Raw genomic sequence first — 14,733 nt, 5'->3', positions numbered from 1 at the left:
TACCAGGAGATAAAAATACGGGAAATAGTAGCAGCAATAGTAAGAAAATATTTGACAAATCCATCCTTCATCACCCACACACTCAGCTCTGCTGCTCATCCCTCCAATCTATATTTCCCACTAATGTGGAACCATTTAAAGAGGAAAGAAGCACTTTTCCAACAAAGAGCTCATTAATTAAACACATTTTTAAACTTTTTCTAGAATGTGTAGATGTGATTGTGTTTTTTCTTTTAAATGAAGACGACCCATTGAAACACCTCAACAAAGGAGTCTGTCGTCTCTGCAGTCTTTGTATTTTTGTGGCCGTCGAGTGCCGTTCATCAGGACGGTGCAGGACTCTCCGTGTGCAGCAGAACAACATCGGCAAACGCGCCGTGAGTTCAGCTCTATCGCACCACAAATCTTCTGAAATTGGAGATTGAAGAGGAGGAGCAAGAGGAGACACTGGAAGGATTGTTCTTGTGAGTGACAGTCCTTTTACTCTTATCTCTCAATGCTACTCTTTAAAAAAAGCGGGGGGGGGGGAAATCTCATTTTTATTCCCAGCGTCTTATTTATTTATTTTGGCTCCAGCTTTAGTTGTATTTCATGCAGTTTTAGACCAACTTGTTTGCCATCTACAGTTGAAGTGTTTAAAAACTATTTTGGTTAATACCTGTGATCGTTACTGCTCTAGTCTATATCTGAATCATCAGATTAAATTATTATTTTTCTGCAGATACATTTAAAATAATGTTTTAATATTTAAATATATGAGTAAGAATTAAACGAAACCTTAAACTTGTTTTTTGTCCATCAGATTAAGGTTCATTTTTGTGACAATGAAAGATAATTTACTGTACATCTCTCCTGTTCTGGGAAAGGCAGTGTGTATTTCCTGCACTACTTTTAAGTACGCATGTTAATCCTGTTGGCGAATCAGAGACAAAGGTTGTGGATCAGAGGCTGAACAATTTTGTCATCTTCTTTTAACAATATTTAAGTTTTTTTGCTTTTAATCTTGACTAGAATTTTCCACAACCCGCCGAGCTTTCCTTTAGAGAGATTAGACACAGCCGTCCTGGTTTTCCTTCCAATAACCCCGTCTCCTTTTGCAGGTGACCTCTGGGTCAGCCGGGAGCTGGGGGTCACTGTCTGAGCCCCTGCATGTTTATAAATGGGAAACTGTCACTGATGAGCACAGATAACCGGGATGGAAGAGGAGCACGCTGCTTCTTTGTTGGGACGGCAGAGGAAAAGAACTGAAAAAAAAGGGATTTGATGGAGCTGAGCTTACAGAGACCAATTAGCAGCTATTTGATAAATGGATGCAACATTAATTAGCAATTTAACCAGTGGGGAGGTGGTTAGACTGCCAACATGCTCTCCTTTCCTCGATTAGTCTGCCCTTTTTCATTGCTTGACGGGGGGAGCTCAACTATAAGAACTTAAAGAATTGGTCTTTTGTGGAAAAACCTCTACAATCACCAATTTAACAAAGCAATGTAAAATCTAATAAAAGACGGGAACTTCTTTTACTCCCAGACAGCTCAACCCCTGTAATGAGCACAAACACAGATAGGATCACCCTCTGCCCCCTCACTGCTCTCAGCCCTTGCATGCAAATATAATTAGCTACGATTAAAATAGTCATTGTTTAATTAATACCTACTGAGCCTCTTTCTGGCAACTTTTCCATTTCCTGTGCAGCTTATCTCCAAGCCTCCCATCAGCTGCAATAGGCTGTCAAGGTGTTTCTGTTTTCATGACATAAGCCTGGAACGATTCATGTGGGTCTGAATATTACATACATGTGGAATTTATGCCAGCAGTTGTCTGCTGTTCTGCTCCAAAATCTTATTTACATTTTTATTTCAAAGTCTTCCTTGTGCAGTCTAGATTGTGAGGTTTCCTGTGTACATGGGACGGATAATCTAAAGGGATTTGATAGAAACTTTTCGGGAATATACTCCTTAAAGATATAACAAAGCTATTTTCTTCCCATAAGGCAGTAAATGTTTGGACTATTTTTTTTCTTTTAGCTTTTTTTTTTTCCTATCGCTTCATTCAGAAATCCCTCTATAGAGACAGACAGTTCTTAGTGAGTTTTTACACTGCATGTTTGAAATCCCTGCCGTGAAAGTGACAGTCATGACACACTGGGCCGTGTTGCTGCAGTGATTCACCTAAACCAGCAGGTGTTGTGTACAAAAACAGATACACGAGATTTCATTTCAAGCTTTCATTTGAATCTTTAATCTAAAAATAGGGCTGTGATAGTTCATTTTAACAACGATTCAATTCATTCCATAATTTGTGGTTGGTTGTCTGATTCAGAGGTCAAGACTGGTTCATTTTGAACGATCTGATTCACTGACATGAATGGATCCAGGGCATCTTTAGCCAAAAATTCAACCAGAGTGACTCAGAGACAGTAAAATAAACGGACTGCACCTCAGTTTAATTGGTATTTTCCAATATTTCCAATGTTTTACAATCCTATAAGTCCATTCAATTTGATGAACAACTTGCTTAAGATAGATCGATCTGGTTGGATACATTCATTCATCACTTCTTCATGTTAGACACACTTTTGGATTTTTGCGCTGGCCAGTTATTGGTCTTTCATCATTCAGGCTTTTTTTTTTTTTGCCTCTCTGCAGGTGTAATACCTTCGTCACATGCACCCGTTCAGGAATTGACCCCCACGAGTGAGGCAAGTATTTTTGGTTGTCGTAGCCTGTGAAGGGTAAAAGACAGGTGCGGCTGCATCCTAAATAGGTTTGTCTTTGTTATCTGGTGAACATTTCTTGTCTTTTCAGTTTCATCTATACCAGTGTTTTTCAACCAGTGTGCCGCGGCACATTAGTGTGCCGTGGGAGATGGTCAAGTGTGCCGTGAGAAATTGCTCTCATTAACTGATCTAAAAGCAATTACCATCTCCAGGAAATCAGCTCTTTGTTCATCCAAACAGGCCCTGATAAAACACTGAGAAGTTAAGAATATGGAACATCATACAATTATTTTTTCTTTGTGTTTATTCGATTCTATTAAAGAAATTTTGATAAGAATCACGGTACCGCGATTTAGCTGCAGCTATAACTGTGTAAGGAAAAGTCCCGTCCCTTTAACTGTCTCCACCAATCATTCTTGAAGGCTTAATCACATGTCATCAGTCTGACCAATCAGAAGTGGTTAAAGTCTTCACTTCCTTGTTTCGATTTAGCGCAAAAAAGTCTCTCTGTTCTAACAAAAATACCAGCTAAAGCTCGTCTTTAGCGGTGTAGCTTTCCAGAGAATCTGGTATCAGACTGGAACAAGTGAACAAAACCATGAAGCTCAAAGACGCTGGTCTTTCTGCGGTCGGCGGATTACGGGCACTACATCTCCCATGATGCAGTAAAGTAACTGTCTTAGCGCACAATGAGTCTCTCCCCTTAACGTCTTAAAACAACGAACACACATCAAACAGTTTTTGAATCTTTTGACTTAATTTTTAATACATCTTTTAGAAAAAACAGCCGCAGCTTCCAGCGTTTTCTGCGACAATTATCACAAAAATGCATGTGAGATTGCAGAGCGGCTGTAGATCAATACAGACTGAGCTTTTTCTTTTTTCTTTTTTTTATCTATTTTTTTGGATGCTGGTGTGCCGCGGGATTTTTGTCAAGGTTAAAGTGTGCCGTGGCTCAAAAAAGGTTGAAAAACACTGATCTATACCATCTATACCCATCAACGGTGTGTCTCTGAATCTAGGTAACGATTTGGCTGGGGACAGAGTGTTAGCCACTCCTGTGGTTACTTCCACCCCATAGAGCTGGAGTGTCCAGATCAGTTGGAGCGGGAGTACCCAGATGTTTTCCCTGTGTGTGCTGTCACCTGAGCCAGGTCTAAGAAGCCCTTAGAGAAAGCTATGGACTCCCATGTCGATTTGTCAGACACCTTCTTAGCGTTTGGTTTTGGTGATTTTTTTTTCTTCTCATGAGGACCTTAAAGCTGCCCAGGCTACTGACACAAGTTTATCCTCTTTGTTTGATAATGTTATCCCGGAGGGCGAAGCTGACAAACTCCCCCGTGCTTATTTCATTATCAGTGGAGAGTATTGATGAGGAAATGGATGAGCTAACCTGTGAAGACGGCTGGAGTAGTTTCTTTCAGGTTGTTGTCCCAGTCATTTTTCGTACTGAGGTTCTTCGCCTTGCCCATGATCATGGTTTAGCAGGTCTTATGGGTGTGAGGAAGATTTTAGACAGGGTGACGAGGCATTTCTATTGGCCTGGTGTTATATCCGATGCGACACGCTACTGTAAAACCTGTCATGTTTGCCAGGGTGAGGAAGCCTAATCAGACCATTCCTAGGGCTCCTTTACATCCCATTCCGGCTATTGGAGAGCCCTTTGAGCATGTCTTGGTTGATTGTGTGGGTCCACTTCCTCGCACCAAGTCTGGGAATCAGTACCTCCTGACTATGATGTGCACAGGCTGTTCCCCTGAGGACAAAAACAGCCACTGCAGTGTCTAAGGCCCTTGTCAAGTTCTTTACACTGTTTGGACTCCCACGGGGGATTTAAACAGACCAGGGGACAAACTTCATGTCCAGGGTTTTTTCTCAGGTGTTGCAGTAGTTTTTTTTTATCAAGCACTGCACATCTTCAGCTGATCCTGAATCCCAAGGGGCCTTAGAGCGGTTTCATCAAACATTAAAGACCATGTTAAGGGTTTGTTGTCAGGAATTTCGGAAGGAATGGGATGATGGGGAAGTTGAAAGAAATACGGAACTTCACACACAGACAAAGAGCAGAATAGATTAAAAATAAAGCAAGACTGGAATGGATATATCTCATATTTTGCACTAGACTAGAAAATGCAATTTACCTTTTTTTTCAGCTCTGTATTCCCTGCTTCTGCTTAGTGGACAAACACTCCACCCTCATCTGCCACAGTGCAAATGAGAAGGATATTGTCCACGGTAAAAATAAACGCCACTCAGAAGTTCATTTAGGTTCTTGTGGACAGTCACAAGCAAATCCAAACAACATTAGTATGAATTATACTGCGCATTGTGATGACTGATCACTTTGAAGTATAAACTGGCCTTAAGGTAAGCCACACCTGCTCTCCCTCTGAGATGTGGCCACTCCCCTGAACGACTTTCCACCAGCTGGGAAAACCCAAAAATGGGACAGCCCACTGTACAAGTGCATGTGACTAAGTATTAAATAGTATGAAGATGTGTGGAAGGTTGTTGCCTTCTGTTTTGGCATCATTTATCTCCATCTTTGCTGTGCTGACGACAATTGGTGTTCAGGTCTCTACATAACCCACAGCATCATTTTTGTTTTGAGGGTTTTTTCCGTGGTTGCTAGAGTTGTAAAATCATAAACCAGAGTGCAGTTTGGGTAGCTTCGATGAAGTGCGAGGATTGCAAAACCATCTGCTAAGTGCAGAACAACAAAGGAAAAACTTAAAGCTTGTTAAGTCTGCCCAAAAAAAACGTTTTAGATGCCAAGTAGCTCTTTACTTCAGTCTGATTCCGATGCTGCTGCAGTTATGGACCTGATGTAGTACTATTTCTTTTTAGGGTTTAGGTTGGTTCTTCAGATAGAAATTCGACATTGATATATTTCACAAGAAATGAAGGCAGTAAAACTCACCACAGGTCTCTGTGATGGACAGCTAAAGGAAGAACTGACGCTGACATACCACACAGCTCCCAGAGGACATGCTGATCGTCACCAAGCAGGACCTGTGACTGATTGTTTTGAATTTACAATAATCTAACTGTTTCAATAGCAAAATCCCTGCTGAGTAAGAATTGATCCTATCTTTCTGTGGTTCCGGGTGAGTTTGTCTTATAAAGCAATTCAAATCCATTAACTGAATTTGTTTGTCGGTCATTTTGAACTTTATCTTAAACATCTAACAAAGATAACAAAAATAAATTTGCTTTATCCATACTCATTTAGTCTAATTTAACTACTGGATTTAAATATGAATGGTGCTTTTGGATTAGTGTGTCATTGGCGTTCACAAGTTAACTAGTTAGTTTTGCAAAACACCCTGATTTATTGCTACAAACACCAAGTTTCTACATTTGCATTTCATCATAAGGAGGCCTGTTGGCTGATCACAGAACAGTTAGCAGTCTGCCGTAAAGAAAGAAAAGCTTTCAGACCTTCATTGTTCTCTCCAGCATCATTTGCTTGTTTGCATATCTCTGCCTGTGACCTTTACACAGTCAGAAAAAACTCATGCAAATAAGTGCTGGCACCTTGCTACAGTAACGTATTGATGTACTGTGTCCATGCTGTAGCAACAAAAGCAGCGTTTCTGTGTGCGGCTGTCGGGCTCTCATCTCCTTGTTCTTCACCTTGGTACAATGAAGCTCCCAGTGAAAGACAGGAGCTGATGGCAGAAGAATAACAGTCGATCGTTGCGTCGCTGAGCTCAGCAGAGTCAAGTTGTCCAGGTCAGGGTTCGCGTACGAACCCACCATGACTACAAACATCTCTTTTACAAGTCTGCTTTTGATGTCCTCCATGTACATATACACACAGGATTTACAGAAAAAAGACTCACACATTGTAAGGAGGTTTAATTTAATCTACAGTGGTGGACAAAATTTTTGGTACCCCTCAGTTAAAGAAAGAAAGCCCACAATGCTCACTGAAATGACTTGAAACATTCAAAAGTAACAATAAAATAAAATTTATTGAAAATTAATTAATCAAAATCAACCATTACTTTTGAGTTGTTGATTAACAGAATTAATTAAAAAAAAAAAAACTAATGAAATAGGGCTGGACAAAAATGATGGTACCCATAACTTGCATTATGGACTTTCTTTCTTTAACTGAGGGGTACCAACAATTTTGTCCACCACTGTATGTAGACCCCTTCAGACCAAAGATGACCATACAGCAGTTTAGTAGTGGCACATATTTTTAACTTTTGATACTTGATCAATTTATGCTATGAAGATTTTTTAAAACAGTGTTATGTCTATTTTACTAATATGGTACTACTATTTAATCATATACATGATTTTGAACATAATCTGCATATATTTTAGATAACTGATACATTTGCCATTTTGATTTCTGAAATGGTTACGTCTATTTTTTTACATAATAATTAAGTAATTCATCTTTGTGATGTTATTGATACTTAAGGATTCTTAATTCTGTCTGATAAAAGTTGTGAACCGGATATTGATAAATCATGTAATAAAATGGTTACAGTAGAACTGGGGTGGGATCATATAAATTCGCTTCCTTCCACTCCCTTTCAAGCAATCTTTAATCTTATGTCTAATTATCCTAAGTTTGATACGTCACTGTATGTATAACTGATGATTGTAACGTTTTTGTGCATTATTCTTATTTGATTGCTTGAAATAAACCATTTCAAATCAAAATGAAAAAATTATCCTGTTTTCCAAACAGTTTTTTTTTTACACGCTCTTGATGCATTTTTCTCATGATGGAGAATGATGGACATTAATAAAGAAAAGTAAGTTTAAAATGTCCTTTTCTGAGTATTTCTTTGTTCAAATTGTTGTGAATCAGGAGCAGACAAAAAGAAAATGCAAAAATAACTTATCTGTGCTGAGATAGACAACCTGAGATAGAAAAACTGAACAATGAGGGAACTTTCACTGTTTAAAGTAAAGATTATTACACTAGAAACTAAAGTTTTCTTTTCTAGAAAAAAAAGTAGAAAATTAATTTATGGGTTTAATTGGTCAGTTCTAGTGACAACCTGCCAAAGTTGTTCCCTTCCTCTGCCCAACAGTGATTGGGACAGGCTCCAGCAACCCCATGACCCCAAGATGGATGAAATTGATCATTTCTCATTTTTAAAGTAAAGATCAGTTTATTTCATTAAACCATTAAAAAAAACAATACAACCCCACGTTTCAATGTACAACAAATTGCAAAAACATGAATATTAATATACTGAAAAACAGGGCTGTATCAAAACAATTTCCTCCCCACCTGAATTCTGTAAAAAAACAAAAAAAGCATTTTGACACTTTGCATAACGCTGGTCTGTCAACCAGGAAAGTAAATGGAAAAAAATGTCAGTAAAAAAGCAAATGATTCAAAAGCCCTTGCATTTGTCTTTCTGGTCACCTCATCAGGTTTTCTGCAAAGCTTGAGAGTAACTTTGTGTTAGCTGTTTGACATCCAGCTTTATCTACTGAGAAACTGCACCAGTTTCTGCTGCAGCTGACCCGTCCTGTGTGCTGAGAGTGTGGCGGTAAACCAGGATGTACGGGAGAGTGTTCAGAGGACACGTTGGCTGTGCGTCGGCAAAGGGAGCCTTAAGTGACTTTGGCTCTGAATGAAACTCAAACATTCACAGTTTTTCTGAAGGAGCACAGTGAATGACTGGAGATTGTAAGAGATCTGATGTGCAGCCTGTGGTGCCGCTGCTTATATATATGCACATATGCTTGCCCTCCTCCCAGGCAAAAAAAACAACAAAAAAAAAAACAGTTTTTATGGAAACAGTGGCTCGCTGCCCATCAGATACCAGCTTTGGAGCTGAGACACGGACAGCTCCTTGGGGAAAACAAAATGAAGGAAGAAAGACTAAATGACTAATGGGAAGAAAAAAACGCAACAAGACGAAGCAGAACACATCAAAGAATAATGGGCTTCAACAACACTAAAACCAGTTTCAGACAATTTTCTTTATCAGCAAATATTTCTGATTCTTTGCGGTTTCTGCTGGTCTGAACGTTTTTTGACAAACTCTGAAAAACAAAAAGCTCTTTGTCGCTCACTAATCCTTCATTTAGTTTATTCTCTCCTCTGCCCCTTTCATTAAGGAGACACGGGTGTTGAGATGCATTCAGAGGAACCCCACCCCCCAAAAAAAATTATGTAAAACTTTTGACATTGCAGGCCAGACTTTTATGCTTGTGTGGAAACGGAAATATATCTATTTTTTAATGTAAGGTTTTTTTAATTCTAAGTAGCCATGTTCCACAGTAGTAGTTTAGCCGTTTGCTCTGTTCCACATGTCAAAGATCTTTCTTGATGTTTTACGGAGAACAATGGAGTTCAGTAAGTTTAGTTAGTGAATCATGTCTATACACAGTGCAAGTCTGGGTGCATTGCACATGTGCTTCATGTTTATTTCACGTGTCCTTGATTCTTTTAGTTATATCAAAGGCAACCGGGGGGGCAACTGCTTCTTAAAAGTTCACATTTCAAATATTTTTTTTGCTCTTTGCAGCTTTCATTTATTTTTCTAATAATCCCCTGCAGCGGCTGGAAGGCTGTTTACTGTCTTTGATTTGCAGTCCTGTAGCTTTCACTCCGAGCGTTAATTAACCTTCAAATCGAGAAAGTACAGAAGTGTGTGTGTTCATGCTTGACAATCGCACAAGCAGTCACACACACACACACAAGCAGCAACAATAGGATGTGTTTTTTTAATATTATTTCTCTCACAGTTGGTCTGAGATCTGCCTCCATACTTCTAACAAATAAGCCAGAAAAGATGTAATTCGTCATTTCTTCGCTCTCCTCGTTTGTTTTATGCTCCAAAGTCTAATTCAATCTGGGCTTCCAGACTCTTTGAACTTCTGTCAGAGCTGAAATAACAGTGCAGGTTCAAAGACAACAGCTATCTGTTTCTTGCTCAAAAGCCGTCTCAACATTGGTCTCTTTGGCTTTTTTGTCCCACATATCATCCTGGTGGGCTTTTTGTCCTTTTTTATGTGGCTGGTAAAACATTCTATTATTTTTCATGCAGGCTCTCATTAGGTTTTTAGTTTAATTAAATGAGCTCATTCGTATGAAAATGGAAAGCTGATAGGGATTTTCTTCCCTGGCAACTATCATCCAGCTTGCACAGCAACTCTTAATTAGAAACCAGCTTGATTGACGGTGTGAATACATTATCCTCTCATGCACACCTGCGTACACAAGTGTTTAGGGAACCAATATGATATCTGCTGTAAAAAGTCACTTCATGTGACTAACCCCTTATTTTGTTCATCTCTTGCTTCTTTCCATATTTTGGAGAAATCTTCTGGTGGCATCAAACACTCCGTTGATGTCTTCTGTCTCTGCATCTGTCCCACTCTGACGATGCTCAGAATGAGCTTCCAAAGGGTCAGATCACACAGTCTGATGCAGTTCATCTCATGGTTTTCCAGAACTTTAGAGCATCTTTTTGTCTACTTGCTGTAACCCTTCATTTGTTTTCTCTTCATGTCTCGTCAGCGCTCGGATGGATTAATTCATGCAGTGTTTACTGTCCTGAAAAGATTTCCATCAGGTCTCTGCAATTCTTTTATCTTCCTGCTACCTCCCAGTGCGTCACCACTGCATATTAATTGTCAGGTGTGTGTACATAGCAGTGGTTCATAGAGGGGCAAAGTAGTGAGGAGACAACAGAGGGGCAGAGAACCTTGAAGGGTGACAGAACGCAACTCACTGATAAAACAAAATGGGATTTTTCTTTCTTTTTTGTTTTGATTCAAACTCTTCTTTCTCTTTGTTGTGCACCGACAAAAATACATTTTTTATTTTGTTTTGACCCAAATACAAAAATGTTCAGTCATTTAAATTCATTTTTTTTAAATTAAACACTTTTTTTTGTTTTACTTCCCCAACTCTGAGAAGGTCATTGCTGCAACAATATGTAAGGGTTAATGGTCTTCGAAGTATGCATTATCACTTTTTACGCACGCCGTGGAAGCCTGAACCGTCCCACGCGAAGTGCGTTAAAAAGGGATAATGCATACTTCAAAGGCCATTATGGTCACTTACAAAAAAAATAAATAGTAACCATCTTTTAGTCCTTAATTCTTGTTTTTTTCCAATATCGATCGCTATCGATGGTTTTTTTGTCACAAAAAGCGGAGTATTTGTTACGTGGCACGGTGCGGCGCCGAACCACGTTACAAATAGACCGCGTAGCGCCGCAACACCGCTCCAGTCAAGATTCGTCGATATATATATGCTGATCTTTCCGATGGGTTGAATAAAGCATCAGTTCAGAGAGAAAGTTCACCTATTACCGCTTGTTTTTGTCCAGATGATGAAGCTAAAGGTTGTTTTAAAGAAGCCGGCGCAGTGATACAAAACATTTAACCCTTGTGCTATCTTAGATGAACCCACCCTCACATTGATGTGTTCTTCCTACCACGACAAAGGTGGATAAAGGTGGAAAGATTTCATGTAATCCATGGACACCAGTGAAGATCACAAATCATTGAAGAAAAAAGGTTCAGAGCACTGTCTAGTGGGTCTAGATGACCCAACTCCCAATGGTAAAATGCCTAGGATAGCACAAGGGTTAAGCTAGGTTACCGGAACTTCTTTTTTCACCGTGAGGTTAGCACTGTGGTTTATCACTTTTTAATGGACACCCAGGAGCCAATCAGAATCGAGTATTCAACCGGACCATGGTATTATCAGGACTTTTCACATCAAAGTCTCAGCTTTAAACCTCTCCTCCGTGCTGAAAGTTCACAACATCTACCAAAAATGAGTCTGAAGGGCTGTTTCTACCGTGATGTCAGGCTTTTGGGGTAGTTTCCCATGGAACTGAAGCATTTTATTTGAAGATTTATTTATTTTCCTCCGTCTCCCTTTTCTTGTCTGCATTCGTTGTGGGGCGCATGAGGTCTGGTAGGCTGTTTGGAAATGAGCTTTCATTAACATCTTGGCATTTTTTAGACATAATCTACAACTTTGAGGTCAAAAACGTCCATGAAATAAAGAATAAAAATAACTAATATTAAGAGCAAAAATTAAAAGAGTAAGAAGCAGTGAGGTAAACTGAATTTCAATTGTCACAGCAGGTCAAACCGCATAAAATTGTTTCTAAAAGCTAAAAAAGTACTTTCTTTCTTACTATCCTTGGTAGAATTTAGGGACAATGTTTAGTTTTGAATTTTTTGTTACTTGTTCATCATAACATGAACAAGTGAACCTGCACTGAGTTACACAAAAACATAAATACAAACCAGGTTTTTAGTTAGTCCAGCTTGCTCATGGCTGGATTCAAGATTGTGAAATTCATTTTTCACCAAATTCAAAGTCAAAGAAGTTTTTGTAAAATCAATGAATCTAGGAAATAAAAAACAGAATATGAATATTTTTATTTTTGAGACAAGACAAACTACAAAGGAAGGGTTTCAGGAAAAGGTAATGATCTGGTTAAGCTATGATGTATGGTAGAAATGTCATTTTTACAGTTTTATTTGCATAATGAAAATCTTTAAATTCCTACTCAGGTCATCCTTTGATATATTTTCAAAGCGTTCCCAGTGGTCTTGTAATATTTTACATTTTCTAGAACATAGAGCATCAGGAGTTCAGTAGAATTTCACTTCTTAGTTGTGGGGCAGGACTGTTGGCACGGAAAAACCCCGCCCCCACTTCCCAACACTCCTCTGTTTGCACGTTCTCCAGCTAGCTTACAGCTTGGGGATGAGACAGAACATGGTGAGGAATATTGGAGCTATCCCGTTTAGATCCAGATTCCAGCTCAGACGAGGAAAACAAAGACGTTCATGGAGCTATTTGTCTGACAGTGGATGCATCATCAGAATGGGGCGGAGCAGGGGGTTAAGCAGCATATTTTCTACATCACAAATAGTTTTTAAAAAATTTATTTCAGTTTTATTTGTCTCCTCCTGATTCGCAACGATTAGAAAAAAAAGAAATACTCCGAAATGCAACTTTTATCTTGATTTCTTTCATGTGCTCCATCATTATAAAAATGCCACACGAACATGTTAAAACACCATTTTTATTGGAATGGGACTTTAACAACCCTGGAGAAACATTATACACTGGAAAATATTGATAAACCTGTTTTTTGTTTTGCTTTTATTTTTGTGCATCATCAGCCTTCATGGTCGTTGAAACTGACCCTGTAGTTCACATTTATGAGTCTGTTTTATATTCAGCGCATACACCAATTTTTCAAAAACCTTTTTAAAAATCTCTCAAACATTTTTACCATCAATGATATTACTCATCTGGTCCTTTTTTTATCATCAGCTTTCTGAGCCGATCTGTGTTTGTTTAAGGAAATGCAGCAGAGTTAAGTCATATGGAAAGGGTTAGCTGCCTTTGCTAACTCATCTGGAAGTAGTTTTGGCTTCTTAAGAAGACATCTTTATTCACTTAATTCATTTTCTCTATGCATTTTTTTTTTGTCTTTTTACTAATTGGTGAAACTCCATCTAAACCTCAACACGGTCACTAAAATCTTTTTCTTTTATTTGATGTCCTCTTGTGTGATAGCATTTGTCTTGTTACTGGTTTGATATTTTATCCGTCAAGTGTACCAAGCTTTATGGAATATGTTAATAATATTTTTATATTATCCTTGTAGCAAAATACAGTCAGTATAGGTCCAGAATTATTTGTTTCTTAAACATACGCCGTGTCGGTTTGAACTCACAAAGTGTTTAGAGTCAATACAGAGATCCCAATGATGTCGCATTAGTTAAACGTTTTTTTACATTTTAAGCATATAAAACCATTTCATAAAACAATTAACTTGACAAAGGTTTAGGTTTCCAGAACTAAAAATCAGTTAAAAAATAAATAAAATTAAACTCATAAATAAAACAAGCAATTTTCACATTTAAGTTTGGAGAGTGAGATATGGAGTCTCCTCAAAAAATAAGCTAGAGAGTATAAGGAATCACAAAAATAATACATACATTCGAAGAGTTTTAGAAAATTATATCAGGACTTTTTATTTAGACAAAGACATAGAGGTACAATAAACTAAATAAATGAGAAAAATGTGTACATGTTAGGTAAACCTTTTATTTTCAAAAGGGCTCAAAAAATGTAAAAAATCTTTTTCTTTTGCACAATTGAGATCACATTGTGATATTTAGATGACATGCAAACACAAATCTTGTTTTTCTTCTTTGATTTTCTACACATAATACACAAGATATAAAGATAAAAACATTACAATGACAGTTATACTGATAACATTTGAATATTTTATTAGTCTAGAATATTTATTTTACATATGGACTTACAGTTTTGAAGTAAAACATTTAAATTGGATCCAGATCTAACTGGATTTTCTTTGGTTGACTCTTCACCATTCTGTTGTTTATATTCTTCACATTTAGCCTGTTTTACTCTTTTATTGTGTCTTATTTTATTAAACTTTGTATTAGCCAAATCATATTCCTCATTGTTTTTTTAATTGCGATCACAGCAATAATCACATGGTTTGTTGTAAAATGTTAAACTAGAAGAGTTCTGATGTGTTTATTTATTGGCAAAGCATGAAGCCAATGAGTGACAGTGATTGTTTACCCATAAACAGGCAAGCGCATAATTGGTAAACAGGAAGAATTAAAAAAAGTAGACTATTTCAATTAGGTTTTCTACCACTTTGCTCCATTAGTCCAGGCCTTGAGGCCTAGACAGCCTTTTAGCACGGTGCTTTTAGCTCTAAACACTGCGGCTCGTCTAATGAGCAGAATGCTGGTTTAATGACATAACTCCCACCTGGAGAAACAGTCTTTGAGCAGCCATTATGAGGCCTGCTGCAGAGATAAGGCAGCCTTTAGCCAGGCCCGATCATCTCATGGCTGCTGCAACAATGAGACTGGTCGCCCCATAACTGCGTCCACTGAGATTCACAGCTTCCTCTCCAAGCCTGTCCTCTGAGATGTGCTGAAGGGTATTATGAGTGGGTCAGAGGCTGCTTTAAATAAGCAATACATGTTAAATCTGCCTG

This window comes from Oryzias latipes, chromosome 5 (genome assembly GCF_053564925.1).
Source record: "Oryzias latipes strain Hd-rR chromosome 5, Olatipes_Hd-rR_3.1".
Taxonomy (NCBI): domain Eukaryota; kingdom Metazoa; phylum Chordata; class Actinopteri; order Beloniformes; family Adrianichthyidae; genus Oryzias; species Oryzias latipes.
Note: the sequence above shows the minus strand (reverse complement) of the source record.